Source organism: Amblyraja radiata, chromosome 13 (assembly GCF_010909765.2).
Source record: "Amblyraja radiata isolate CabotCenter1 chromosome 13, sAmbRad1.1.pri, whole genome shotgun sequence".
NCBI lineage: Eukaryota > Metazoa > Chordata > Chondrichthyes > Rajiformes > Rajidae > Amblyraja > Amblyraja radiata.
In genome coordinates this window covers 1,647,737-1,674,642 of record NC_045968.1, presented here as the reverse complement: position 1 = coordinate 1,674,642, position 26,906 = coordinate 1,647,737, and the positions used below count along the sequence as shown (strand labels likewise).

General features: G+C 41.3%; 1 protein-coding gene across 1 annotated transcript in view; it reads left to right on the top strand.

Annotated features, from left to right (window-relative positions):
- The window catches only part of cab39 (calcium binding protein 39), a 67,588-nt gene that overhangs the window by 927 nt on the left and 39,755 nt on the right, over nucleotides 1-26,906 (top strand). The gene's annotated exons all lie outside the window — the stretch shown is intronic.

Here is a 26,906-nt window from a genome sequence, read left to right as displayed (position 1 = left end):
CATTTGGAATATTTTAGAGGACCAAGAACCTCTTATCCCCCCCGCGGCTCTTGCCTGCCCCCTTATTCCCCCCCTGCCTGTGCTCGGCAAGCTCCTGCCTGACCCCACCTCCTGGTTCCCCCTGCCATTTGCCATTAAATGATGTCCCAACTATTGTACACAATACCATTCACAATGAAGACATGCACATCAAACACCACCTTGACCACTTGAGTTGCACCTGTACTCCCAGACCTCTCTCTTCCACAACACACTGTAAATAAACAGAGAATATGTCCTGCCCTGGTTTGATGCATACCTCACATTTGCCAAAATTAAATTCCATACGCCATTTCTTGGCCACATTCCCAAAGATCTGGATCCTGTTGTAAACTGAGATTTGATTCCTCACTGACCGTTACACATTATAATGACAGCTTTATTACAATGACAACTTTAGTTTCATTTGCAAAGTTAGTAACAAAGTTAACTATAATATGACATAGAAGGAAGCAATATAGCCTACTGAGTCTATTCGTGCTTTGAAAAACGCTGACAATTTGATTCACTGCTTGTTTCCTGCTAATCTTTGTCTTGCATGTGTACGCCATCTCCCCTCTGATGCTTCACATACTAACCTACGCGATTAACCTTGCAATGATTATATCTTTGAAAAAGACACATTGCTGGAGTAACTCAGCGGGTCAGGCATCATCCCTGAATAACATGGATAGGTGATTCTTTGGGTCGAGCCCCTTCTTCAGACTGATTGCAGAGATTGGAGGAAAGAGCACACTTCTAAGTTTCTTCTCCCCCATCCCAGAAATCAGTCTGAAGAACGATCTCGACCGAAAACGTCACCTATTCATATTCCTCAGGGATGCTGCCTGACCTGCTGAATTACTCCAGCATTTTGTGTCCTTAGTACATTCTTTGTTTCAACATTATATCTTTGGAATTTTGGAGGTAACTGGAGTACGAGGGTACAAGAAAAATGCATTTTCCTCACAGACAGCAGCAGAGATCAGGATTGAATGTGGATCTCTGGATTTGAGGCAGCCGTGTTACCTGCTGCATCAGCAAGCTACCTCTGCCCACTGTTCCCTTCTGCTTGCGCAGTTGTGCAGCTTGCAATTGGAACTGATTGTGCATATTCTGATCTGTTAGGTCAATCTGGTTAGCTTTCTAAATCTGCTTTCTACGAGCGTTTGGGTAATTTTATATATTTTTTATTGCCATCTACTTAACAATGTGACTTAGCACATGGGCTTAGCTTTGTTATTTTCAGCTGTCATCTGAATTGCATGATCCACTAATATCATGCCACTGATTCTGTTAACCTGCAAAGTGCCGGTGTCAAGTTTTCACTTGTAATATTTGAATCTTATATTTATTATTTGTAAGAATGACGTGCGGTTGATCAGTGCTAGATACAGTTGACAAGAGTATGCCACAAAAACAGTCGAATATAACAACCTTGTCTAACTAACTTGACTGTGCTTGAGTGCAAGGCCTTGTATATTCTGGTAGCTCACTCAGCATATCATAGAAACATAGAAAATAGGTTCAGGAGTAGGCCATTCGGCCCTTCGAGCCTGCACCGCCATTCAATATGATCATGGCTGATCATCCAATCGCTGTTATATCGCTGTTTGCTGTTTCTAAGAAAAACCTAAAGGAAAGAAACGTTTCTACATAGCCTTCCGACGGTAATCAGACACCAATGTCTCATAAGAACACAGTCATGTCAGTTTCACTACAGGTAGTCATTAAAATTAACAAGCAATCACTTCTAATCATAATCATACTTTATTAGCCAAGTATGTTTTGCAACATACGAGGATTTTCATTTGCCATACAGTCATACCAATAAAAACAGAACACACAAAATGCATTTTAACATAAACCCACCACAGTGACTCCTCCACATTCCTCACTGTGATGGAAGGCGAAAAAAAAGTTTAATCTCTTCCCTTCTTTGTTCTCCTGCGGTCAGGGGCCTCCAGCCTTCCGTTGACGGGGCCATCTTGGCTCCCATAGCCGGCGGTCGGGGCTTCCGTGTCAGGGCGATCAAGCTCCTGCATCTGGGGGGGAACCTTTGCACTCCCGCGCCGGGCGATCTGACCCCGGGTCGGGGCTGGTTGAAACCTTCTGTGTCGTTCGGAGCTTCCCGTCATTGGTCTCTACCCGAGACTGTGAGCTCCTCGATGGTGAAATCCTCAGGCCGCAGTTGGAGCGTCGATCCCAGGCAAGGGATCGCAGGCTCCAATGGTAAGTCCACGTCCCCGCGGTGGGGCTCAATGTCAGTCCCGAGCAAGGCCGCCAGCTCCATGATGTTAGGCTGCAGAGTGATCAGAGATACAATCCGGAAAACAATCGCATCTCCGGCAAAAAAGTTTCCCCTGACCCCCTCCCCCAACATAAAGCAAACCAGAGAACATTAACACATAATTTTAAAACACACTAAAAATAACTAAATAAAGATGAAATGAAAGGCAGACTGTTGGCAAGGCTGCCATCGTGTGGTGCCCCCTGGTGGTCTATTGACATTGTTTAATAACCATTGCACAATGTAACTTACAACCGTCGGAATTTTTAGCTCGTAGTAGCAAAAGCAAGGTATTAAAAAGACCTTGGTGAAAATCTTGTAGGGTATGCGAGTTTAAATTTTTTTCACATGAAACTACTCTTTACCCATCCACATTATCAATTGTTTTTCTCACTTGCGGTCACAGGAGGTGTGTATTAATGCAAACATTGCCTTATTTTAGGTAGAAAATTAGAATTTTTAAAAATGTTTGTGATTGCGCGAATTGACTGATTCTTTTGTCCAGTTGCCTCAACTGAAAGGAAAGCTAATCCACATGACCTTGTACCCAATTCGTGCATTTTAACGAATAAATTGATTCATTGTTTTAAAAGATACTGTAGTACAATTCTGATAAACCGTTAACTGATTGTTGAGAAATCCTGATGATTTGGCATCTAACTCCGCCATTATTTTGGAGTGCGGTCTGGGATCAGGGGCCGCTTGTTTTGATGTTGGGAAAACTCAAGCTGAAATGTACTGAGTTCTAGCTCCTGCTCCCCTTAAACTCCCTGGGCTCATTTTCCTGCTCCCTTTAAAATTGCCAGGTTCACTGAAATATTTGTGCTACTGTGCATTCAGTTGTTTTTAAATGAAATAAATATATTAGGCCCTGGGCCGAGCATCGAAAAAGTGCCTAGAATTTAAATTTTGTGACCCATGTCTGGTATCTACCTGACATTTGACACAGATTTAGATAAAATATCATTAAGAAGAAATTCGTAACTCATCAGTGCCAAAAGTTGCACACTAATTAATTAAGATGATTAGAAAATTTATTAGAAAAAGTAACAGCGCCCTCGTGCTCAATTTTAGGTACCCTACCCCCTCCTTCTCAACGCTCCTGCATTCCCCACAACTTTACCTCTGGTGGCCCAGACAAGTTTGCTACTTTGTGCAGCCCAGGCCGTGCTGATCCGGGCCAGATTCCCCACACGCTGTGGAAAGGAACTCTCCACCAACTCGTTGGAAAGTTTCTTCTGCATGTTGTTGAAGTAAGACCAAAATGTGTTTTGTTCTTTGATGTGGGATTGGCACGTTTCTTGATTGTCATAAACCAGAAATGCGCAGCGGATGGTTAAGAATTGAGTTGATTAAAAAAAAAGAATTTTACATCTTGTTCCAGACTCAACAGCTAATGGAAGTTTATAAACTCAGTAACACTTAATTCGACACACTAAACAGCAAAGGTAGTCTGTATATAATATTTTATTTTCCCGATCTTTTGGTTTAGATTTCAACGGTGGGTATGACATGAATGGCTAATTTACAAATGGAAACATTGCATTTTTATTTGTTTATATCAGTACATGCAATGTGCGAAAGAACATCTCACAATCTCACAATAATAATCATGTTTTGGACAACATTGTTACTTCAGTACAGTTGGGTATCACTCAAGTTGAACTCTTTCAAATGTATGCATGCACAGTAATCTGCAGTTCATTATCTTGCAAAAACTAGATGACAACTTGCTGAAAGCTCACAGTAATCATCAGTCATACTGCCGTGGTTTATTATGGTGTATGATAATCATGTGAGGTTATTTGTATTATTGTTTTGACAGTTAAAACCTCAAACCTTCCTCTCCGCCATGATCCCAGTGTGCTCCCTGCTTAGCTAGCCTGAAACAAAGTGTGTGACAGGTCAATAGGCGTCCGACTTAATGTCAAATGTGCTTTAATTGGACAATTACTACTCGTAAAATTCAAGGTTTTTTTCCATATTTAAAAAATATGTGCAGGATTTTTTCTTGACGAGTTTCAAATATGATTTTTTGATTTCTATAATATTTTTACACAATATGTTATAATTACAGATAGATATGGGATGTGGGTCACAAAATGAAATGAAAAAGCACCTCGGCCCACGGTCTATATGTAGGGTTATCATTGGAGGAAATATCGAACATTCTTTAAAAATCGAAGATTGATACAAAAAGCTGGTGTAACTGCTGGTCAGATACCAAATTTCCAATGAGATAACAGCAGTGATTGCAAGTTAGGAAATTGTGTACACATAATTTCATGCTTTGATGTTGTTATAGTGAGCTCCATGACACTGCAGTTGCTTCAGTTCCCTTTGTGCTTCATTTATTTTCCAATGTATTTTTGATTTATCGTACATCAGTCATGCAGTAATCAATGACAATATCTAGCCGTTGAAATTGTTCTATAATTTTAGTTTGCAGAAGGAATGGTGACTCCACGGATAAGAGTGGCAGGAATCAAGTTACTGGGCAAAAAAGAAGCCTGAATTATGTCCCCCTTGCTGCATTCAGACATGGGCCACTTCACACTGAAAACGTGTGAATGGAGTTGAACACTCGTCATTTGAATCATCCAGATTTGGGGACCGTTTCTTTCCAGCTATTATTAGACGACTGAACCATTGTATCATCAACTAGAGAGCAGTCCTGACCTACCATCTACCTCATTGCAGGCCTTCAGACTTTAATGGACTTTATTTTGCACTACAAATCATTCCCTTTATCCTGTATCTGTACACTGTAGACGGCTTGATTGTAATCATGTATAATCTTTTTGCTGAATGGATAGCACACAACAAAACAACTTTTCACTGTGAGAATAATGAACTAAACTAAACATCCTCCCTTCAGATTGCATAATGAAAAGATGTAGTACCAGATCATGGTATGTGTGATTCTGGAGCTGTGAGATCGCGCTTGTGGAATTTGGCAGTGATGCCACCACATTGTTTGGACGTTTCAAATGTGTCATCAGCAGAAGAGAAGCTGTGGTGCATAGTCCTATGTTGATCAGCACCCAGCCAGGATATACTGAAGAAGAAGGGGTGAGAGGCGAACGTCTGCCTTCTATGGCATTGTACCATGAAGCAAGTTTGTCTTGAGGGAAGAAGGCTATTACACATTAACACACTAGTTTAAAATTTGCTTCCCTGCCATGAAAAGGGAATATTGCAATCTGTATTTTGGGTAGTTGGTAATTAGATGAATTGGATTTGTGCTTATTGTGAGCAAGATGTGCCTGGACATTGTTTTGGCAACTGACAATGCAGTCTTGTAACGGTAATGGAATAACTTGGCTAATGATGTAGGATGTTATGGAGCATAGGTCTTAAGTGCTAGAGCTTGATGCTATCGGGTCTTCTATATTTTGCTGTTTCAAGTGCTTTTGATATTATGTGGTGCAAATCAAATTGGCTGGGGACAAGTATGTAATTCCAGAATGATCATGAAAGGAAGTTTGCAGATATTTGCAGTCAGCTGTAAAACTTGGTCTGTGGAAGTTTTGGTGTTCTATGAAGTTGCTACTCTTGGTGATCTGGATCAAGATCAGATCTGCATGTTCTGGATAGAGGCATAATTTTCTGATTATGCAGTGAGGTAGTGCGTTTGGCTCAATTTAGAGTGTTTCTGAATGTATCTGAGCATTGTTGAATTGTAAGTCATGTATCACTGGCACTTGATAGGAAGCAACTTGAACTGAGGGTGCTCTAGAAACATGGTGTTTTGCCTGGACAACCAGTGTTGTGTGTCAAATATAACTATGGATGATGTTCCCATTGAAGCTTATTTTGCTAATGTTCCCCAATGCCAAGTTTGATAGTAATTTAATTTGATTGAATTTTTCTTGCATATTTTGCGAACATGTCTACGTGAAGGCTTTGGGATTTTGAGTTTAAGAATCTAAACTGAACCTCATGAAGCAAGTTAATGATGAATTGGTAACATAGCCAATTGTGTCTTTCATTACTTTGAGGAGGATAGGGTGATTGTCTTCACCTGGGTATATCAATTTTCATTAGCAACTGCTATAATTAGATTGGGAACTGTCAAAATGTCAAACATTGGCATGTTTGGATTGTCCATCTTTGACTTTTTCAAACTTGGATTTGTGCTACCATAATCAAAGATGGGGATTCTCAAAGATCACGCCAGTACCTGGTTGTTCTCTATTGTTCCTGACTAAATGTCCACAACTTTGCTGCTTGGCTTTAATCTATTGATTGTGGATATTTTTTTGACTGGAAATGATCTTTGGGATGAAAGTTAATTGAAAGACACATCTTCCTCATCATCGCAGGGGACTGCAAACACGTTAAGACTTGAACTACAATCAAAACTTCGGAGGACATGACACACTTGACCACTGCCATAGCACCATCAGAAATGCCTATTGCTTCATTCCTTGCCTGCACTTTGGAAAATCTGATCACCTGGCTATGCTGCTGCTTCTTGGGTACAGATACTGAAAAGCATTGCATTGGCAAAGTGAACTATGGAGAACTGATCAGGAGAGGAAGAGAAGCAGTTATTGGACAGCTTCATGTTGGTGGACTGGGTCATGTTCAAAGATTCGCAGGTGGACCTAAATGAATGTGCCACACATCAGCCATAAAGAAATGCACAGATGAGTGCGTACTTGCGAAGATATCCTGAGTCTTCCTTTACCAGAAACTAAAGATACTAGAGGAGCTCCTCTAATATCTTTGCCAGAAACTGGATGATCCACGAGGTACGTAGGCTATTTAGGACTGTGCTATTTAGGACTGGTAATCCAGAGTCAAACAAGAAACCTAGTGAAACTGGGGTAACATAAGCGGCAAAGCAGTATTACTGCCAGATAACCTCAATGCCTTTTATGCATGCTTCGAAAAGAAGAATAGGGTGAATCCACACAAAACATCTGGCCCAGATAGTGCACTTGGTGGTGTGCTGAAGACCTCTGCAGAACAACTAGTTGGTGAATTCGAGTACATCTTCAACCTTTTGCTTCAATCTTCTGAGGTTCCCACCTGCTTCAAAAGGGTAACAAGAAAAGCACGGTGACATACCTCAAGGACTACTGTCTGGTAGTCGATAGAAATAGCTTCAATTTGCCTATTGTCATGACAGGTCAACAGCAGATGCCATTTCACAGGCTCCCCTCTGCTCTGGACCATCTTGATAACAGAAACACATACGCCAGGCAGCTGTTCATTGACTATGTTTCTATGTTCAACACAATCCTACTCTCCAAACTTATCACTAAGCTTCTAGACCTCAAGAAGTTCAAGAGAGTTTATTGTCATGTGTCCCTGATAGGACAATGAAATTCTTGGTTTGCTTCAGCACAACAGAACATAGTAGGCATTGACTACAAAACACATGAATAAATAAACTGATAAAGTGCCAAATAACAGATAATGGGTTATTAATGTTCAGAGTTTTGTCCGAGCCAGGTTTAATAGCCTGATGGCTGTGGGGAAGTAGCTGTTCCTGAACCTGGTTGTTGCAGTCTTCAGGCTCCTGTACCTCCTACCTGAAGGTAGCAGGGAGATGAGTGTGTGGCCAGGATGGTGTGGGTCTTTGATGATAGTGCCAGCCTTTTTGAGGCAGCGACTGCGATAAATCCCCTCGATGGAAGGAAGGTCAGAGTCAATGATGGACTGGGCAGTGTTTACTACTTTTTGTAGTCTCTTCCTCTCCAGGGCGCTCACAAAACCTGGGCCTCTACCTTCCGTTGCAGCTGGATCCTTAACTTCCTCATCGACAGACCTCAATCGGTGCTGATCTGTAACAACAACTCCTCCTCCTCTCTGACCATCAACACAGGTGTACCTCAGGGCTGCGTGCTTAGCTGCATGCTCTATTTTCCTTACACCATGACCCTGTGGCTAAGCACAGCCCCATTGCCATTGATGACACCACCGTGGGTGGTCGAATCACAAGTGCTGATGTGTCGGCGTACTGGAGAGACGTAGAACACCTGATTGATTGCTGATGCAACAACAGGCTTTCCCTCAATATTAACAAAAATAAGGAACTAATCGTCAACTTTAGAAAGGGTAAGTTGGGAGACCCCATGCCAGTTTTCTTTGGAGAGAAGGATATAGTTAGCAGCTTCAAATTCCTGGACATTAACATCTTGGATGACCTGTCCTGGGCCGACCACATAGATGTAATTGTGAATTAGTTTGAAGAGAATCAGCATGCACTGAAAACATTTACAGATGCACTATAGAAGCTATGCAGCAATCATAGTGCACAAGATGGTAAGAGGCTGCAGAGAGTGGTGGACTCGGCCTAGTCGGCCATCCCTCCAATCCAATGCATCTACTTGAGACAAGACAGAATCTATCATCAAGGATCCTCACCATTAGGACCATGCCCACTTCTCACTGCTGCCAACGGGCAGAAGGTACAGAAGCCTTGAGTCATGCATCACGAGGTTCAAAATAGTTACTTTCCTATGACCATCAAATTCTCGCACAACCCAAAACCTACCTCAGTATCAGATCACTACAGTTCACTTCTTGCATGACCATGGACTTTTTTCTAATTATGTTTTGCACTAATATTTTGTTGCCATTTTTCCTCCGTTTGTATAATTTTTGTTTTGCATGTTGGCTGAATCCACTTGCCAGTAATGCCGCTGCAAGCAAAATCTTCAGAGTACTTGTACCTTACCACCTGAAGAAAATAAGTGAACTGATTGGCATTAAGATTGAATTCATTGTTTACAAGATGTTTTGAAAAACAGTGCTCCCCAGCCATATAAATTGATTACCTTTGGGGCTACACCATTCCTTGTAGGCATATCACTAAGCAGGTGGAAAAGAGACTTTAACTCATCAAAGAATATATTTGGTGAATGCCATTTTGACAATGAATAGACAAAATGAACATTCGTACCTCATTTTGGATTTGACACTACAAATCGTCAATGCTGCAAAATTTAATTTGCTAAAGTATTAAGGATTTGATTGATTTGATTTGTTTATTTGTTCCGAACAAGTAAAGACATAAATAGGAATAAATAACAACAACAAAATCGAAATAGTCAAACAATTGGACATTCCAGGCAATATTTGCAAAGCAATGAAAAGCATAAAGCAAAATTTAAATGTCCAACACTTTTTCTTTACAAGCTCGAAAAGGATGTGGTTCTTTTTCAATTTCTTTAGTAAATGGATGCCACAGTGTGTACGGGTTTATTCATGCATAGAATAATTGTGCTTGGTAAGGCCAACATTTTAAATACCCTTCCCAAATTGCTGCACTTTTTGTGGTAATAGTTACTTTAGCTCTGTTATGCAGGGAACTATAAGCTTCTGGACCCAGCAACAGATTGAAGGAATGATATTCAGGATGGGCTATGACTTGGATGGGGATTATGTTCCCATGTATCTTCTGACCAAGTCCTCAAAGGACTTGGGGTTGGGAGGAGCCATTGAAGAATGTGTGGTAAGATTAACAATCAGTCTTGTAGGAAATAAAACCAGTTTAAAAGTAACTTCAACAGGAGTTACAAATGATGTCAAAATAATAAGTCAATAATCTGGGTCATAGAAACATAGAAAAGAGGTGCAGGAGGAGGCCATTTGGCCCTTCGAGCCAGCACCGCCATTCATTGCGATCATGGCTGATCGTCCCCAATCAATAACCCATGCCTGCTTTCTCCCCATATCCCTTGATTCCACTAACCCCTAGAGTTCTATCTAACTCTCTCTTAAATCCATCCAGTGATTTGGCTTCCACAGCCCTCTGTGGCAGGGAATTCCACAAATTCACAACTCTCTGGGTGAAAAGGTTTTTTCTCACCTCGGTCTTAAATGGCCTCCCCTTTATTCTAAGACTGTGGCCCCTGGTTCTGGGCTCGCCCAACATTGGGAACATTTTTCCTGCATCTAGTTTGTCCAGTCCTTTTATAATTGTATATGTTTCTATAAGATGTCCCCTCATCCTTCTAAACTCCAGTGAATACAAGCCTAGTCTTTTCAATCTCTCCTCATATGACAGTCCCGCCATCCCAGGGATCAATCTCGTGAACCTATGCTGCACTGCCTCAATCACAAGGATGTCCTTCCTCAAATTAGGAGATCAAAACTGTACGCAATACTCCAGATGTGGTCTTACCAGAGCCCTATACAACTGCAGAAGAACCTCTCTACTCCTATACTGAAATCCTCTTGTTATGAAGGCCAACATTCCATTAGCTTTCTTCACTGCCTGCTGTACCTGCACGCCAACTTTCAGTGACTGGTGTACAAGGACACCCAGGTCTCACTGTACCTCCCCCTTACCTTACCTAACCTAACCCCATTGAGATAATAATCTGCCCCCTTTTTTTTGCCACCAAAGTGGATAACCTCACATTTATCTATATTATACTGCATCTGCCGCGCATCTGCCCACTCACTCAACCTGTCCAGGTCACCCTGCAACCTCCAAACATCCTCTTCACCGTTCACACTGCCACCTAGCTTTGTGTCCAAATCAAGGTCATTGTAGTTTTTCATCCCAAGTGACTTTGAAAAGGTGCTCCTGCACACTTGTTTTTTACTGTTACAGTAGGCACTTGCGTACAGAAAAAATTCCCAGTCTTTTGTTTAGTTTTTCTTGTTTAGTTTAGAGATATAGCGTGGAAGCAGGCCCTTCGGCTCACTGAGTCCACACCAACCAGCGATCCCCGCACATTAACACTACTTTACACACACTAGGGACAATTTTACACATACACCAAGCCACTTAACCTACAGACCTGTACAACTTTGGAGTGTGGGAGGAAACCGAAGATCTCTGAGAAAACTCGCGTGGTCACGGGGAGAACGTAGAAACTCCTTACAAACAGCCCCCGGAGTCGGGATCGAACCCGGGACTCCGGCGCTGCAAACGCTGTAAGGCAGCAGCTCTACCATTGTGTCACTGTGCTGTCCGTAATGCTTGGAGGATATTGTGTATGTGAGAAATGTTAGTTGAAGTCTTAATGAAATGAAATACATCTTGAAGTTGTTAAACAGTGCAACCATGTTGCATCAATTGATAGGAATTGCAGTTACAACAATGTCCCGTACTTTTAAAGTACAGAATCTGAAAGGCAAAACCAGCCAAATCGTGCACAGGAGGTTCTCACTCGCAAATATATTGTTTAGTTTTTCAGAATGTGGTGGGAAAGAATATTAAGTTGGTGAATTGGATGCTGCTTACTACTTAGTTCTGGATGGTGTCAGGCCTAATGAGTTACAATTTCTCTGGGAAGGTGCGTGGAAAGTATCATCTTGTACTTAGTGTACTTTGTAGGTGATGGAAAGCTTTGTGTGATTTTGGGACAGTTATTTGCAATCTCTGATCTCATGCAGCCATAGTTTTAGTGTTGATGCTTCACTGATACTCCCAGGGTGTTAGAGGATTCTGTGAAGACAGTGTCATTAAGTGACATGGGGAGATGAATGATATGAATATTTTCTATTGATTAATTTGAGTTTGGAATTTGTCCGCGTCTTTATGATGCTGTTTGTGATTGGTTACTGTTGAATGGTACGTGGAAGTGAGTACTGCAATTATTAACAAAAATCCAAACCTGATATTAAGGAGGGAGATCATCTTCAAAGCAATTGACCTGGGACGACTTGAAGAGTATTTATAGTGTTATCTTTGAGCTGTGATACTTGCAGCACCATTTTACATTAGCTAACTCACAAAGTGGAGCAAGCTTCCCCTTACTCCTTTGGATTTTAGTTTTATGGAGGCTCTTGGTGCCATTTCGAGTTGCACACTGACCTGACGTTGAGAACTGTCATGCTCAAAGTACCTTTGAAATTCAGCTGTTCTGATCCCTTTGAGCCAGATTTGTAGCAGGGACCGGTGTCAGAAATTGCCAGCGTTATTAAGAAGGCTTTTGATCAGTCTGTGATGCGTGATGGCACTGTGGGCTAGTGTTGACAGAGAATGGACCAGATTGGATCTTTGCTGCTTTTTCATGCATGTCCATCTATGCTTGGGAGGGTATACTTGGCTCCGAATTGGTTTAGTTGCAAGCACAACTAACTATAATAAAGGCCTAGACGTTCCACAGACCCAAGGCTCTCACAACAGCAGATTGACATGAGTTCAAGTTCAAGTGAGTTTATTGTCATGTGTCCCTGATAGGACAATGAAATTCTTGCTTTGCTTCAGCACACAGAACATTTACTACATGGACCTAAATTGCAGTAAATCAAATTATCTGAAGACTACCATCTAATAGTGGGGATCTTGGAGAGGCTAAAGTGGATCATTCACATTGGCACTTCTGCATGTAAGAGGTCATGTAACTCAGTTAGGTACTTCCTTATTGCTCTTCATTGCCTGTTAGGAACATCCAAAGAGTTGCTAAACTTGCTATCAACCTGTATACTGAAGAATACTGTGCTAATACTAAGGAATGCCTTACTGGCAGTATGAATTTTGTGAAATACAATTGCAGTGACTGGAGAAAAATCGTTAAGTTTTAGACTTTGGAGAATTTTAAGCATTTTCTCAGATTTTTGATATCCCACGGATTATATATTTATTATTTATACAGAACAAAATTGGGGAAGTAAGTGTATGGAGGAAGTGCTTTCAAAGATAGTTCCTTTTTTTGCTGTTCTTGGTGTCATGTGTTCTTAATATTCCAATCTTTAAAATTAATCTTTAGTCAAGCCAACAGTCTGAAGAAGGATCCTGACCCGAAGCGTCACCTATCCATTTCCTCCAGAGATGCTGCCTGACCTGCTGAGTTACTCCAGTGTTTTGTGTCTATCTTAAGTCAGCCAAGTTATTTTCAGTAATAAAAATAGATCTGATCTATTAAAGGTCTCACAGTAAAACCTTCTGGAAGTTATTCCATTTTGGATGGACAAGACAGCTGAGGGGCAATGCATTTTTACTTTTAGTAACTTATTTTCAATAGTAAGCTATTCAATCGCAGCAAGTCTTGTTTCTTTGTCACTCGTACTAATTTAGCACCCTTGCTAATGCCTTCAGTTTGTACACCTAAACCAATGAGAGTTTACTTGATTAATAGAGCACCTGAGAACATGATCACTATGAGTAAGAAACACCTAGTATTCAGCTCAGCCATTTACTGCAAGATGCTATTAATCCATGCTTCAATGCATTTGATATGTAAGGAAGCTCTATCAAACAGTGAGTTGCACTTTAAATGTGTAGAATAGGTGACTGAACTTTCTGTAATTTTGGTTTCTTTTCAATCTTAAAACAGCTATTTTCTCCGTTGGGTTCCCTAGTCAGCATGGCCTGCAGAACTGTAAAGAGAGTGATTTTGACTTTTTAACATATTTAATGCTGAACTAAGGTCTGTGTTTGGTTATATTGTGCATAAGATGGTGAAACTAACTAATAGATTCAAACAAAATGCACTAAGACGGAAAATGGCCTTCAAAACATTAACAGGATATTTGACTTTTTAAAAATTGCCATTGAAGTTATAAATAATTTTCCTTCATAAGGTTCAGTTCTGTGTGTTTTAAGAAAATAATTGGACTGTTTATTGACTCATGGTGGAAATACAAACGTAATAAATGGAATTGTAATCATTGAAAAGGAAGAAAGAGGAGCATAAGCAATGTCCCAATGGTTTGGCAGACTTCCTCGTGTTACTTTGTCACAGAAGTAAGTATTTTTACACACATTGTTCAATCTGCATTATTTTGTAGTGAAGTTCATGTTCCAATTTATTTGTTGGAGTTTAGAAATACAAATTAATCACCTTTTCCATTTCGAGAGGAATAGATTGGGTAAACATATAGTCTTTTGCCCAGAGTAGGGGAATAGAGAGACAGAGGACATAGGTTTAAGGTGGGGGGGAGATTGAATAGGAACCTGAGGGGTAACTTTTTTATATAAAGGGTGGTGGTTGTATAGATCGAGCTGCCGGAGGAGGTAGATGAAATTGGTACTATTGCAACTTTAAAAAAACATTTAGACAGGTACAGAGAGAGGATAGGTTAGAAGGATATGGGCCAAACCCAGGCAGGTGTGACTAGTGTCGATGGTGTGGGAAAGTTGGGGCGAAGGGCCTGTTTCCATGCTGTGTGACTCTCTTAAAACGATGTGGTATTCAGGTACACAGAAGCCTCATGTTTGTACATCCATGTTCCAACTCTGAACCCAAGAATCAACTGGCTGGTATTTGCAGCCTAAAATTAGGCTGAGCATCCAAACTTATGATGTAGTTTAATTTTTACAGAGACATATTTGAACTAAAATTAAAACGATTCATACGCAACTCTGTGGTCAACCAAATGTTCCCTAGGGTCGTGCAATTTCTGACACTTTCATTGCAAGGCATTCCACTGTTGAGTATTTGGCTGTGACCCAAAACGACTTTTATTTACCTTATCTAGTCATTTAAAGTTGACAAACTTGCATAGAATGCTATATTTAGTTCTGATTTGCTCATATCAGTTAAAATAAAAATAACTGCTCTGTCATACCATGGTTTCGAATATAATCTATGAACTAAAATTCACAAAAGATGAAGAAAAATGCCAAGAGGTTCATAAGTGCATAACTTAATTCTCCTCCTATCAAGTCTACTCTCATTCAATCATTGCTGATCCATCTCTCCCTCCTAACCATATTTGCAATACTTGGATTTTCACAAAAAATGGTCACAAAAAAAATTGAAAGTGATGCGGTGTAGTTGGCTCAAACAAAATGATCCGACTAAAACAAGACACAAGTTGGCTGTGGTGTATTTGGAAACTAGATTTAGAAAAATATTCTAATATTGGAGAAGGAAAGACATGGAAACAACGACTTGGCTATACTTCAATTCAATTCAATTCAATTCAGCTTTAATGTCATTGCACAAATACTAAGTATGGGTACAACGAAATGCAGTTTTGCGACAGTCCGTAGTAGTAGTGCATATAGAAATTTAAAAAAAAGAAGATACAAAATAATCAAAAATACAGAATAATTAAACAATGGGGACGGAGGGACCTGAGAAATCCATCGGCGGGACTCCGAGTTCAGCAATGTGATGGTATAATTGTAGAAGCTGTTCCTCATCCTACTGGTACGAGACCTGAGGCTCCTGTACCGCCCCCCTGATGGGAGGAGGGCAAACAGTCCATGGTTGGGGTGGGAGGGGTCTTTAATGATCTTCCCAGCCCGTCTCAGACACCGTTTTCGGTGGAGGGCATCCATGGCAGGGAGCGGGGCACCGATGATGTGCTGCGCGGTTTTCACCACCCGTTGTAGTGCCTTCCTGTCCGCAACAGTGCAGCTGCTGTACCATACCGTGAAGCAGGTGGTCAGGATGCTCTCGATGGTACAGCGGTAGAAGTTGGTCAGGATCTGGGGGGACAGGTGGGCTTTCTTGAGCCTCCTCAGGAAGTAAAGGCGCTGCTGTGCCTTTTTGATCAGCTTGGAGGTGTTGAGGGACCAGGACAAATCCTCCGAGATATGTACCTCGAGGAATTTGTAGCTGGAGACGCGCTCCACCTCAGTCCCGTTTATATGGATGGGGGTATGACTGCCTCCTCTGGCCTTCCTGAAGTTGACAATAATTTCCTTCGTCTTCTTGGAGTTGAGGACGAGGTTATTGTTGGCACACCAGGTTGTCAGGTGCTGGACCTCCTCTCTGTAGGCTGACTCATCGTTGTCACTGATCAGTCCTACCACCGTGGTGTCGTCAGCAAACGTAATGATGGCGTTGGATCCGTACTTAGGGATGCAGTCGTGGGTGAAGAGGGTGTAACGCTTGATGCGGAAAAAGCATTTGACCAGATTGAATGGCCATACCTATTCGAGCTCATCAAGAGATTTAACTTTGGATACAACTTTTTGGAATGGATTAAGCTTCTGTATAAAAATCGGACAACACAAATTCTCACCAACCAAGCGCTCTCATCTCCCTTTAATTTGTTCAGGGGAACAAGACAGGGCTGCCTCCTATCAGCATTAATATTTGCCCTTGCTATAGAACCTTTTTGCTCAGAGTATTCGATTAGATCCACGTATTCATGGTTACGACACGAAAGAGACTACAAATAAAATATCTTTGTACGCGAATGATATCCTCCTGTACATAACAGAATATCAAACCACTATTCCAGCGATACTGGAAAAAATTAACCTGTTTGGTACATTTTCAGGCAACAGTATTAATTGGAATAAAAGTATACTGTTGCCAGTTCATACCATCACCTTAGATACTTTGGAGAATTTTCCTTTCAGAGTAACAACAGATAAATTGACCTATCTAGGGATTGAGGTTACAAAGCGTTACTCTTCCCTTCGACTGGCCAATTTCCTTCACTTATTAGAAAATCTAAAAAGCAAAATCCAATTCTGTAAAACTCTTCCAATTTCCTTACTCGGAAGAGTGAATAGGGAGGTTGCATGAAAGGTCACTGGGTCATAGGGCTCGACGCACGGAGCCGCTAAATCCAACTGGAAGACATCCGTCATTTCCGGTATATGTTATTAATGCTGGAAACGCGTACATTCCTACCTGTTAAAAACCGCAAAATGTTGAATTTTTGCGCTGAAAAAAATTGTGGGAGTCGGGGTAAGTGTGAGAGAAACATAGAAACATAGACAATAGGTGAAGGAGTAGGCCATTCGGCCCATCGAGCCTGCGCCGACATTCAATATGATCATGGCTGATCATCCAACTCAGTATCCTGTACCTGCCTTCTCTCCATACCCCATGATCCCTTTAGCCACAAGGGCCACATCTAACTCCCTCTTAAATATAGCCAATGAACTGGCCTCAACTACCTTCTGCGGGAGAGAATTCCAGAGATTCACCACTCTCTGTGTGAAAAATGTTTTCCTCATCTCGGTCCTAAAAGATTTCCCCCATATCCTTAAACTGTGACCCCTTGTTCTGGACTTCCCCAACATCGGGAACAATCTTCCTGCATCTAGCCTGTCCAACCCCTTAAGAATTTTGTAAGTTTCTATAAGATCCCCCCTCAATCTTCTAAATTCTGGCGAGTACAAACCAAGTCTATCCAGTCTTTCTTCATATGAAAGTCCTGACATCCCAGGACTCAGTCTGGTGAACCTTCTCTGTACTCCCTCTATGGCAAGAATGTCTTTCCTCAGATTAGGAGATCAAAGGAATCAAGAAAAAACACAAATAATGCCTTACCGTTGATGAAATGCAGTGAGCAAACGGCCAATGTTCGCCAAGCACTCTGGCTGTTGTCCCTTCAGCTCTCGCTTCTATCTACCATCATTTCTCCTTACTTTTGGAATTCTGAAGTAGGCTAAATGTCTCACACGCTTATCCCGATTTCCATAATTATTTACAGCGCAAAAATTGACAATTTCAGCGGGTTTTAACGGGCCCGCTTCGCTGGAAACAATGGTAAGTGCCTACCTGCAGTACATCGCGTGTAATCCATTTGGAGTAGCGTAGCAACAGTACGGGTCATGGGTCAGGACCCAACTGCTGTGAAACCTCCCTATACCATTAAAATGATCTTCTTACCCCAGCTACTATATCTAATTCAGAACATTCCTATTTCTCTTACAAAAACATTTTTTAAGAGATTAGATTCGATAATAATACCTTTCTTGTGGAATTACAAAACTCATAGGATAAACAAAGATCAGCTCTACAAATCAAAAACTAGGGGCGGGCTTGCTCTTCCAAATTTCAGATGATATTACTGGGCCTCTGCCATCAAGTCCTTTGCTTTCTGGCTTGACACCTCAAACATCCCACTGAACTGGCTAAAAATAGAACAAGAAGATTGTCACCCATAGTCAATAGGTACCACAGTGAGTAAAGAATTCCAAGTATTATTAGTAAAAATGTATTAGTGAAACTAAAATTCTTATTGGTGAAATTAATAGAGCTGCTTAGATACATAGATAATAGGTGCAGGAGTAGGCCATTTGGCCCTTTGAGCCAGCACCACTATTCAATGTGATCATGGCTGATCATCCATGTTCCTGCCTTCTCCCCATATCCCTTGATTCCACTAGCCCTAAAAGCTCTATCGAACTTTTGAATGCATCCAGTAAATCGGCCTCCACTGCCTTCTGTGTCAGAGAATTCCATGAATTCACAACTCTCTGTGTGAAAAAGTTTTTCTTCATTTCAGTTCTAAATGACCTGCCCCTTGTTCTTAAGCTAATATAAATCTCCAGGGTCTGATTACTTGCACCCTAGGCATTTGAAGGTGGTGAATATGGAGAAACAGTGTGCACTGGTTGTCTTCAATCAATATTCCAGAGATCATTTAGTTTGGTTTATAGTTACATGTACCGAGGTACAATGAAAAGCTTTTTTGTTGAGTGCTACACAGTCAGTGGAGAGACAATACAAGATTACAATCAAGCTGCCCACAATGTACAAATACAGGATAAATGGAATGGTACCCACAGATTGAACAGTAACAAATATAATAGAGGGTGGGGGAGAGAAATTGGGGGACTGTGGGCCAGTGAGTCTGGAATGGGGAAAATGCTGGGATTACTCTGAAATGTTTAATGGTATACTATAAAATATTGACATCATAGGATTGACAAGAGTCAGCATGGATATATGAAATGGAAATGATGTTTAGCCAATCAGTTCGTCTCTTGAGGTTTACATTAGCAGACTAAAAGAGAGCACGGTTGTGGATAGGCAAATTTGGACATTCAGGAGGCCTTTTATAAGGTACTATGTTCAAGCTGAATTTTTAAAACAAAACGAGAACATTATGTTGGGCATTATATCCTGCCATGAATTGCGAATTGGTATAAAATACTGAGCAGTGGCCTCTTAATTGCTTGCAGGAAAAGGAAACTATAAACAGCTCATTTTCTATTTGGGAGACAGTGACTAGTGGAGTGTCAAAGGGATGGGTGCTGGGCCTCAGCTGTTCACGAGCTACTTCAGGGATTGGATGTGGAGTTCAAGTACAATTGATCAATGTTTGCCGATGTGCAGACGGTGTGGGCTGTGAGGCAGCTGCACAGGAGCACCTGGGGGATATAGGCAGGCTAAACGGGGCTCTCACAACTTTTTTTTCTTGTTGCCAGCCAGGCAACCTAGGCAGCTTTTTGGGTTGCCAAATGACAGTTTAGGTGGTCATTTAAGACGGCTTGCATGACGCGTGCGATAATGTGCTCGGACGAAGTGGGTAGCTACCATTCGGAATTATGCTCAATGAAGCATTCACATATTATTTCTGCTTCAAATAAAGTCACAAACTAAACATATTCACCAATCAAGACATGATATATACCACAATGACATGCAGCAAAATTATAATACAATATCTCAACTCTTTTTACACGTTGCAATGAATGCAATTTCTATTATTTCTTTCCACTTTGCAAACAAAAATGTGATTGGATTATTCAGTGTATGATCAACCTGTGTCAAATCCTGGACCATGATAACATATATGCTTAACCATGCACACTACAGATTGATGCAAGCATGTTTTCATGAAGATACCCAGTTTGTACACACCAGATTAAAAAAAATTATTGATAAACGCTGTTTCCATCATTCCTACTTCAGAATTAACGTTAAAATTTCAACTGAAATATCTCCCGACCAAATTTGTGATGTATATGACTGACTGTAGAAGTAAAACCTGGATAAATCCAACGTATAGTTGTGAATGTTGCTCATGAAATAACAGTACTGATACTTCATATTAAGAGCATTGATTTGCCGTTAAAATGAATTCTGTAATAACGTGTCAACGGTAGCAGTGACAATCGAACACTGCGGTTTTGATGTTTCACGTGTTCACAATTTAATTAATCCATCTTTATGGATTAAAACAAATAATAACATTGGGAATTAAAACATTTGATTGCATTTCGTTATCAAACATAGTTAATGTTCGCTCTAAAGACATTTGGGGGGGGGTGTGAATCAGTGCGGAATGGATAGATGGCGGGGGGGGGGGGGGGTTTGTGAAGGCAATTGGTGCGGAATCGGCTAATAAAATCTGACAACGTGCACTTTAGCCACATGTGATTTTTTTTACTATTACAAATCTAAAATTGTGGAGTGCAGAGGTAAATAAATAAATGATGGGTCTTTGTCGCAAACATTATGGAGAGCACTGTAATTATAAAGGTGCCAGATAGGGACAAGGGTATTGCCTCCAGTGCCTTCAAAGTAGGCTGCAATATCAATGAGTGCTGATCCCTGCAACACCGTCAATGAGCCATGGGCCTTTAAGGCCAAGATAAAACTGCACTTTTAAAATGTTTGAGTTGACTGAGTGGACTGTACTGGAGTACAATGAGTGGTTGTGACATCACACTTGGGGAATGTTATTGGTCATTTGATGGGTCATGGCTTTATGGAATGATACCTGAACTTAGTGTTAATTTACAAGGGGAGATTAAAAAATATGGGGCAATGGTCAGCTGCAGTCACACTGAACTCAGCATTTGGGAGCAAGAAAGGAGAATTGACTGTCGGAGGTTAAATGGGTACAAACTTGAGAGAACATATGTGTTTGGAGCGGGATTAGAAGCGAGAGACAGGAGAATAATACAGATTAATTTTGGGAGGAAGGTGGAGCAATTGCATATGAACTACCCTAGTCAGTAACCTGGAAGAGACTTTGTATTGGTTTATATTTGGTGTCAATAGTTTAGATGAAAGCACGGTGGGAAATTCGAATAAACTGGCTGCTCGTAAAATGGGGTTAATCCAGCAACATAATGGAAATGGCTGTCAATAACTATTCCATGTAACATGATTTGATGTTATTTTTCCTGTAAGACTGCAGTTATCTTGTGTTTTCTGAGAATTGCCATGCATATCTCTAAGTGATTCACTTCTTCATTCAAGTGTACCCACAATAATTTTTCCAGTTAATTTATAAATACACATTTTGTGCGAGTGTTTTATTACAAATATAGATGCCGGTAATTCTGAAGAGAATACATCAACTTCTAAGCTAGTAAATTTCTAGGCTTCCACGGGTCTCTCTCTGGGAAGTATTAAGTAACTGATAGAAACATAGACATAGAAACATAGAAAATAGGTGCAGGAGTAGGCCCTTCGAGCCTGCACAGCCATTCAATATGATCATGGATGACCATCCAACTCAGTATCCTGTACCTGCCTACTCTCCATACCCCCTGATACCTTCAGCCACAAGGGCCACATCTAACTCCCTCTTAAATATAGCCAATGAACTGGCCTCAACTACCTTCTGTGGCAGAGAATTCCACCTTCTGTGGCAGAGAAGAGGGTGACGCATGTGGCCGATTAGGAAAAGGGGAGAAGCAACGAGACCTGGGTGTCATGGTACACCAGTCATTGAAAGTAGGCATGCAGGTGCAGCAGGCAGTGAAGAAAGCGAATGGTATGTTAGCATTCATAGCAAAAGGATTTGAGTATAGGAGCAGGGATGTTCTACTGCAGTTGTACAGGGTCTTGGTGAGACCACACCTGGAGTATTGCGTACAGTTTTGGTCTCCTAATCTGAGGAAGGACATTCTTGCCATAGAGGGAGTACAGAGAAGGTTCACCAGACTGATTCCTGGGATGTCAGGACTTTCATATGAAGAAAGACTGGATAGACTCGGCATGTACTCGCTAGAATTTAGAAGATTGAGGGGGGATCTTGTAGAAACTTACAAAATTCTTAAGGGGTTGGACAGGCTAGATGCAGGAAGATTGTTCCCGATGTTGGGGAAGTCCAGAACAAGGGGTCACAGTTTAAGGATAAGGGGGAAATCTTTTAGGACAGAGATTGGCTATATTTAAGAGGGAGTTAGATGTGGCCCTTGTGGCTAAAGGGATCAGGGGGTATGGAGAAAAGGCAGGTACAGGATAGTGAGTTGGATGATCAGCCATGATCATATTGAATGGCGGTGCAGGCTCGAAGGGCCGAATGGCCTACTCCTGCACCTATTTTCTATATTTCTATGTACATCTGTCACCTGGTTCCATTACTGAACTTCATGGAGTCCAACAGCAGAGGTTAGTAGTGGTGGAATTCCCCTGCATTATGTCAGTGAATTTGCTTCTTCTATACTCAGCTGGCAATACTTGGTGCAAGGTTGGAGTCCCAACTCATTTAGATGTGAATTTACAACCTGCTGATTAGGAGAGAGATTTTTAATTTTGTAATGTTTTAATCTGCTTTTAAAATTAAAGCATCTGGTATATGAATGTCTTAAATGTTGGAGGCATTTAAAATGTTTTTATGTAAAGGCCTCACAACTTTGAATGTGTAGAGGTGTGAAAGAAGTCTGCAGATACCAAATTGAATTTGAGTTAACTGGGAAAAGAAACGTGATCTGATCATTTGGATGAAAAATGTATCAATTTAATCCAAGGAAATGCATTCAAGGAGGTACAAGAGTGGAAGAAAACTGATAGGATATTGTTGTGAGGTTGGGTTCTATACATTTCAATGTCTTTTTCACTGCAGTCTTTACAATTCTTAAAGATTGCAGTGCAGGTCAATAACGTGAGTGAAATTCAATACTGAATTATTTCCCAATTATTCTGTCAGGAATGAATGTAAGTATTGAGCATGAGACTCTCCAATCATCTGAAACTATCAGAGCTTGCCTACTGTGTAGAGTATGGAGCAATATGATTGCATTGATAATATGTGGATGAGGTTTGAGGCGTTGCCAGTTTTAGATGATTGGAGAGTGAAGCACTTTGGCTAAAGAGAGACTTTAGTGCCATTGAGTGCCAAGATGGCGCAAATTGGAAAGACTATTTTCTTTCAGCAGTGGGTCCAATGTAATAAGGATTCAGCTTTAACCACCCTTTCAGAAGGTGAAATCCACATCTCCACTTTATTTCCATGGATGTAGAATTACAAATAAAGCTGAATCCTTAACATTGTAATAAGTATTGTAAATAAAGTATTGGTGAAGAGCATGACCTGCAGGGCTACAGACCACTTGCTGCAATGTGGGATGAGGCTGGATAGCTCTTTTTATTGAAAAGCACAAATTAGGTAAATGAGCACCTTCTATTGTAAATGTTTCTGGATTTCTTCACGTTCAATGTGCTTTGCAGAAGGGAAGATAATGTTAAGAGCTTACTCTAAGAAATAGTTCTCGGAAGATAGTCATATGTTGGAAAGGGGTAGAACAGATTGAGGTATTATGGGCAGGAAGTTCCTAAAGCTGTGGCTTTTACGTGCTGTGCTTGTGAAAATGGAGCAGAGGAAGCTGGGGGAGGGAGAAAACCACCAGTGCAGAAGAACATCAGAGGTGGCATAGTCTGGAGAAGATTGAGAAGAGTGTGAATTTTAAGTCTATCTGTCTAACCTGTTTATCCCCCCCCCCCCACTCATTTTCAATGATGTTGGGAGTATCGGGATTGCTGCAAAAAGGTTTTAGTGTATCTTTGAGCAATTTGCCTTTTTCACTGTTAATGCATCTATACTAGGCTGTGGGCAAAGCATCAAAAATGTGTCTAGAAATCAACTTTCGTGACCCATGTCTCGGAACTACGTGAAATTTTGCACAGATTTAGATAAAATATAATTGAGAAGGAAGTCGGTGCCAAAAGTTGCACATTAATTAATTAAACTAATTAGAAAATAAAATCGAAAAAGTAAGCGCCATCTAGTGTCCAATGCCCACATTACGCCATGGGGAGCCTATTTCCGTGTTGCAATCTATTTAAACCATATATTATTATACCATATGACTAGTGAATATGACTGTAATATATAATTATGTATTATTATATTATATAAATAATAAAATGAATATCATTGTGAGTGAGTTTTTTGAATGAGACTGCCGCAGAGGTCCCACTCCTGTACCAGCCTAATTAATGGGTGAGGGCAGTTCATGTGGGTTCCTCCGTTTATTGAACCCCACTGACTGCCAGTATGCAGAGTGGGGATCACGGCCATAGTGGGACTGGGATAGTGCCAGGCTGGGGGAAGGCTAAGGCATCTTCCACTGACAGGAAAATGCCTAACCCTAACCCTAACTCGCCCCCTTCCAGAGTTGTCCACGGCTGGAGCTGGAGCTGGAGCTGGTTTGGGACCGGCTGCGGGCTCCGTACGTGTGGCCCTGCAGCGCGTCCACCTCGGCCAGCATGCCCTTCTGGATCATCGTGGTGATGATGGTGGGGAGCAGCACTGCCCTGCACGCTGCCCAGGCCGCCTTCAGCACCCACATAGCGCCGACTCTGTCAGTCCGCTCGCTTGCGGCAACACCGGCCTTCCGACCACTCGCAGCACCCACCGGAGGCCCGGCCCAACTCTCACCACCCACCGCAGGCCCGACAGCCCGACCACCCGCTCTCACCACCTACCGGAGGCCCGGCCCGACCACCCGCTCTCACCACCTACCGGAGGCCCGGCCCGACCACCCGCTCTCACCACTCACCGCAGGCCCGGCCCAACTCTCACCACCCACCGGTGGCCCGACAGCCCGACCACCCGCTCTCACCACCTACCGGAGGCCCGGCCCGACCTACCGCTCTCACCACTCACCGCAGGCCCGGCCCAACTCTCACCACCTACAGGTGGCCCGACAGCCCGACCGATCCTCCACAGCATCTATCGGCCTACCGACAAACCCGATTGACCGACTGACTGACTGACCCTAATCCTAACCCTAGCTCTACATTTGTTATTTATCATTTTTATTTAACAGTTCACATCATAACTTTATAAAGATAAATCAATTACAAAACAAAATGATCAGCAAGGTGAGCATTACCTTCATTCCTTTGAAACCTTGCTATTGTTTTGATGTAATTAGGAGGCAGCCATGATCCCAGGGTCCTCGCTGCCCAGCGACCATAAAACAGTGCGGGATTGGTCAATTTGTGTCCAAACTCAATGTCAAACGTGCATTGATAGGGCAATTACTACTTGGAAAATTTGAAGTTTTTCTCATATTTTTAAAAAATGTGCAGGTTTTGGTCTTGACGAGTTTCAGTTATGATTTATATAATATTTTTACACAATATGTTAAAAATCCAGGTAGTTCTGTGAGTTGGGTCACGAACTTGAACGAGAAAGCTCCTCGGCCCACAGCCTATACCAAAATGTAGCATTTCCCATGTTTAAGAAGGAACTGCAGATGCTGGAAAATCGAAGGTAAACAAAAATGTTGGAGAAACTCAGCGGGTGCAGCAGCATCTATGGAGCGAAGGAAATAGGCAACGTTTCGGGTCAAAACCCTTCTTCAGGGTTTCGACCTGAAGAAGGGTTTTGACCCGAAATGTTGCCTATTTCCTTTGTTCCATAGATGCTGCCTCACCCGCTGAGTTTTTCCAGCATTTTTGTCTACCTGTAGTATTTCCCATTCCAATTTTAATTGGGTTCTAGAAGATAGACACAAAAAGCAGGAGTAACTCAGCAGGACAGGCAGCATCTCTGGAGAGAAGTAATGGGTGACGTTTCGGGTCGAGACCCTTCTTCAGACTCGGTTGGGTTGGTCTCTATACATTTTAATGTCATTTAACTAAAGAATAGTGTTTTATAACTGCAATTATGGTGTTGGATCTTGTCTTTTGTTCTGTACTCTCATGTTTTATTTTAGATCAGTTCATTGCCAACTTTGAAATAATTTGAGTCCCCAGTCTGATCATAAATGAATTCAACGAGGCAACTAAATTATTTCCCTCTCCTGAGAAAATGACAACTGTTCTCAGATTACTGCATTTTGAAATATGAATAAGCCCTATTCTTTGTTTTGAGCTGCACAGGCAATGAAAGCTCATCCTCTTGGCCTTGATATACATTGTCTGCATTTCTAGATAATTGGCAGCACTAAATCATTTGTTATCTTAACTTGGAAACCCAAGACAAGTTATATTGTGCCTAGTTTTGCTTGAATATATAATCTTCGAAGTCTGCAAATTTTATTATAATTTGGGGTTGTCAATTAGAACCCACCAACTATTTAGCATTGTGGCTCTGATGGCCTTGTTTAATTGTATGCTGTCATTCTAGTTTTAAAAATTGTTGCATGCACACTGAATCCAAACGCTCAATATTTATTTAAAAAGGCATCCACCATTCTTAGCAAAGGGGAACTCGTTCTCCTCATTCTCATTCTGCTTTTCATCTTATATACATTTGTAAGATGTGTGCAATGTAGATTATGGTCCCCACCTTATCATTAAGAATATCTCGATGGGTATCTAAATGCGTTTCTTCTTGAGCTGATTTATGACCGTAACTCAGTGCATCTGCTTTTGCCCCAGTGTAGTTTTTTTTTACAAAAACTTTCAAGTTCTGATTTAAAATTGACGATTAACCTCTCGTCAATTGCCACTTATGGAAGAACTTTTCAAACGTATTCCACTTTGCATGCAAGTTATCTTGCATAACTTTTGAAAGCTTGGCTATAATTTTTGGCCATTGCCTCCAGATCCTTTGAACGTTTCAAATATATAGTTTTGTTTCACCCATCAATTCTTCTGAGTCTTAAACTTAGATCAAATCACCCTTTTGCCATCCAAATCCTACGGAAACTGATTCAAATTGATATTTTTCATAAATCATAGTTCGCCTTTGGTGTTAAGTACAAAATGTTGTTCTGTGTGCTATCCAAATCACACCATACATAAGTACATCTGGTAGTACAGCAGAGAAAATGAACAGTGCAAAATAGAGC